The following is a 4,851-nucleotide window of genomic DNA, read 5'->3' as shown; positions in this document are numbered from 1 at the left end:
TCATTTTGTACCCTGTGTTTAATGTACTTAAGGATGTGAATGTACATGAATCCATTATTTGTCAGAGGTCAATTGTTAGCATTTTTACTGATAGCGAGTATCATATTTGTAAAATCATGGAAGCAAAGACAATAAAATTAATGAGATTTATTGGTGTAGTCATGTCATGCTTCTTCCTATGATAAATATTTTCATTCTATCAATTACAGAATGGCGGGTAAAGGCTGCACTAGATATTCCATGTGATAACTCTGATAGGGTAGTTATCAAAGATTGGTAGTCACACGTTTTACATGAATTGCTGATCCATGAAGCATCTTTCAATAACCATCAACATCAAAGCTTAAGATTTGCTGTCTCCTTTTCCTGGTATACTTTTCATTTTTGAATTAATTGTAACAAAAAGTAATCAACCACCAACAACACACGAAAACGCTCATCTTGTATAAAAAGCCTCAAGGTTTTGCAAACCAGTAGATGACGTCTTTTAAAAGAAAAACAGGTAACCGGAGATTTTAAAGCTTGATGATCCAGGTAAGAAAAGTTTCTGGTTCCTCAATTTCAAGTTTGCTTGATCTAGCAACCCTGTGAGGCCACACTCAAGCTGTACTTGTGGCTCACCACAAACTATTTTGCCAACAGAGAAACTTTCCTGGATATGTGCGACAACCAACCACAAATGATCTCTTGGTGAACATTTTAAGCTGGCTATGACATAGCTTTAGCTTGCCAGTAAGAACAACTGGTTGAAATCTAAGCAAAATAATTTTAAGTGTCTATTCTTTAAATGATTAGTAATGTATAACAAAAATACAAAAAAATTACTCTGACGCATGAACATTAAAAATACCTCCTGCCCTCAAAGACTTGTGCCTTTTCCATAAATTGACTACAGATTGCTAAGTCTAGCTCACTGTTGCATTAGATAACCAGTCTGAGAACCAATCAGGACTCAGCAACTTAAAGGAGCAAATGACACATTTGAAAGGATTATTCTTCATGTTTGAGTTGTGTTTCGTTGTTCACTCAACTTGTATAGAAAACCTCAGTGTTTCACAAACTGGAATAGAATAGAATAGAATTCAACTTTATTGTCATTGCACATGCACAGGTACAGGGCAACGAAATGCAGTTTGCATCCATCCAGAAGTGCTTTAGTGATATAGATATATTACAATATATATTAGCAATAATATAGATACTTAGGCAGTATCATTAGAAGACATAGCATACATTTTCACTGCTATGCAGATGACACCCAGCTCTATCTATCCATGAAGCCAGATGACACACACCAATTAGTTAAACTGCAGGAATGTCTTAAAGACATAAAGACCTGGATGGCCGCTAACTTTCTGCTTCTTAATTCAGATAAAACTGAGGTTATTGTACTCGGCCCTGAAAAGCCTAGAAATATGGTATCTAAGCAGATTCTTACTCTGGATGGCATTACCTTGGCCTCCAGTAACACTGTGAGGAACCTTGGAGTCATTTTTGACCAGGACATGTCCTTCAATGCACATATTAAACAAATATGTAAGACTGCGTTCTTCCATTTGCGCAACATCTCTAAAATTAGAAATATCCTGTCTCAGAGTGACGCTGAAAAACTAGTTCATGCATTTATTACTTCCAGGCTGGACTACTGTAATTCATTATTATCAGGATGTCCAAAAAACTCACTGAAAAGCCTTCAGCTAATCCAAAATGCTGCAGCAAGAGTCCTGACAGGGACTAGAAAGAGAGAGCATATTTCTCCTGTTTTGGCTTCCCTTCATTGGCTTCCTGTTAAATCCAGAATTGAATTCAAAATCCTGCTCCTCACATACAAGGTCTTAAATAATCAGGCCCCATCTTATCTTAATGACCTTGTAGTACCATATCACCCTATTAGAGCACTTCGCTCTCGCTCTGCAGGCCTACTTGTTGTTCCTAGAGTATTTAAAAGTAGAATGGGAGGGAGAGCCTTCAGTTTTCAGGCCCCTCTTCTGTGGAACCAGCTTCCAGTTTGGATTCGGGAGACAGACACTATCTCTACTTTCAAGATTAGGCTTAAAACTTTCCTTTTTGCTAAAGCATATAGTTAGGGCTGGACCAGGTGACCCTGAATCCTCCCTTAGTTATGCTGCAATAGACATAGGCTGCCGGGGGATTCCCATGATGCATTGAGTTTTTCCTTTCCAGTCACCTTTCTCACTCACTATGTATTAACAGACCTCTCTGCATTGAATCATATCTGTTATTAACCTCTGTCTCTCTTCCACAGCATGTCTTTATCCTGTCTTCCTCCTCTCACTCCAACCAGTCACAGCAGACAGCCAACCCTCCCTGAGCCTGGTTCTGCCGGAGGTTTCTTCCTGTTAAAAGGGAGTTTTTCCTTCCCACTGTTGCCAAAGTGCTTGCTCATAGGGGGTCATATGATTGTTGGGTTTTTCTCTGTATCTATGAAGCGCCTTGAGGTGACTTATGTTGTGATTTGGCGCTATATAAATAAAATTGAATTGAATTGAATTGAATATGTGAGTATATTACAGAAATGGGTCTATTATGGCATGTTATAATGTACACGGTATGAAGTATGTTGTGAATATTCTATAACTATAGGTATGTTCTCCACTGCAACCACTGAACATCCAAGGTATGGACATTGAGGCTGTGGACAGCTACAGGTACCTTGGTGTTCATCTGAACAATAGACTGGACTGGACTCATAACTCAGACGCCCTCTACAGGAAAGGGCAGAGCAGGCTGTACCTGCTGCGGAGACTCAGGTCGTTTGGAGTGGAGGGCCCACTCCTGAAGAAATTCTATGACTCTGTTGTGGCTTCTGCTATCTTTTATGGCGTGGTCTGCTGGGGCGGCAGCATCTCTGCTGGGGACAGGAAGAGACTGAACAGGGTGATCCGAAGGGCCAGCTCTGTTCTAGGATGCTCTCTGGACCCAGTGGAGGTGGTGAGTGACAGGAGAACGGCGGCTAAGCTGTCATCCCTGATGGACAACATCTCCCACCCCATGCAGCAGACTGTGACAGCACTGAGCAGCTCCTTCAGTGGGAGACTGCGGCACCCACGGTGTGGGACGGAGAGATTTCGCAGGTCTTTCCTCCCCACTGCTGTCAGACTCCATAATAAAGACTTTAACTGATCAAGCACACACATCCATACATATGCAATAATACTAAGTGCAATAATCCTTTCTGTCATCGTTGTATTTTTACTCAGTTGTATATAGTATTTGTATTTGTATTCTATTTTTATCTTATTGTATATTTATTTTATTTTATTCTACTGTATATAGTATTTTATTTTATTCTATTCTGTACAGTTGTGTACTGTATTTATTCTTATTGTATTCTAATTTTTGCCTCATAACTTTTGCACTGTCCACTTCCTGCTGTGACAAAACAAATTTCCCACGTGTGGGACTAATAAAGGTTATCTTATCTTATCTTATGTACAGGCTGTAGTGAGTACAAGTTATGTACAGGCTATGAACAGGATATAAATATGAAAAACTATACAGAATATGAAATAAATAACTTTACAGAAATCTGAGATATACAGCTATACAGAAAAACGGGAACTATGCAAGTTGTAAACAGTTGTAGGGTTAAAAATTATCAAATGTACAGAATGATTATTTACACAGAGCTATACAGTAGTGCAGTTAAGATAAGTGAGATATAATTCCTACAGAGGCTATATAAAGTGCTAGTGGTTGTGAGTGGTGGTTCAGTCCAAGTTATTATTGTGTGTTTGAGGGTACAGTTGTCCATTGTGGGTGTGTGTATGTTCAGTCCATGTGTTAACGTGGGTCAGATGTCAGGAGGCAGAGTTCAGGAGTCTGACAGCTGTGGGGAAGAAGCTGTTCCGGTACCTGGTGGTCTTAGTCCGGAGGCTCCTGTAGCGCCTCCCAGAGGGCAGGAGGGTGAAGAGTCCATGTGATGGGTGACTGGGGTCTCTGATGATTTTCCCAGCCCTTTTCAGATACCGCTTCCTGTAGATGTCCTTTATGGCAGGAAGTGGTGCTCCGGCAATGCGCTGGGCAGTTTTCACAACCCTCTGCAACGCCTTCCGGTCCGAGGCAGAGGCGCTGGTGAGCCTTCTTGACCAGCTTGGAGCAGTTGGTCGTCCAGGTGAGATCCTCGGAGATGTGGACTCCCAGGAACTTGAAGCTGCTCACACGCTCCACAGCCGTCCCCTTAATGTGGATGGGTGGATGTGGGTCAGCATTCCTCCTGTAGTCCACGATGAGCTCCTTGGTCTTCTCGGTGTTAAGCAGCAGGTTGTTTGTGTCGCACCACTTAGCCAGACGATCCACCTCCTCCCTGTAGGCGGCCTCATCGTTGTCACTGATGAGGCCAATCACCGTGGTGTCATCTGCAAACTTAATGATGGTGTTGGAATCATCAGCAGGTCTGCAGTCGTGGGTGAAGAGGGAGTAGAGGAAAGGGCTCATCACACAGCCTTGTGGTACACCAGTGTTCATTGTGATTGTAGATGAGCAGCGGTTATCCAGCCGGACATGTTGGGGGCGGTTGGTCAGGAAGTCCAGTAACCATTTGCAGATGAGGGAACTGATGCCCAGGTCTGTCAGTTTCCTGATGAGTTGTGAGGGGTGGATTGTACTGAATGCTGAACTGAAGTCTATAAACAGCATTCTGGCGTAGGTGTTGTTGTTGTCCAGGTGTGAGAGGACAGAGTGCAGTGCGATGGAGACTGCATCCTCTGTGCTCCTGTTCTGGCGGTATGCGAATTGGTGGGGGTCCAGGGTGAGGGGGAGACAGGATTTGAAGTGTGCTAGGACCAGCTGCTCTAAGCACTTAGTGATGATGGGGGTGAGTGCTACTGG

Source organism: Aulonocara sp. 'chitande type north' Nkhata Bay, linkage group LG23 (assembly GCF_057382095.1).
Source record: "Aulonocara sp. 'chitande type north' Nkhata Bay isolate Kocher_YH1m ecotype deep benthic linkage group LG23, A_spYH_male_GT1.1, whole genome shotgun sequence".
Classification (NCBI taxonomy): Eukaryota; Metazoa; Chordata; class Actinopteri; order Cichliformes; family Cichlidae; genus Aulonocara; species Aulonocara sp. 'chitande type north' Nkhata Bay.
Note: the sequence above shows the minus strand (reverse complement) of the source record.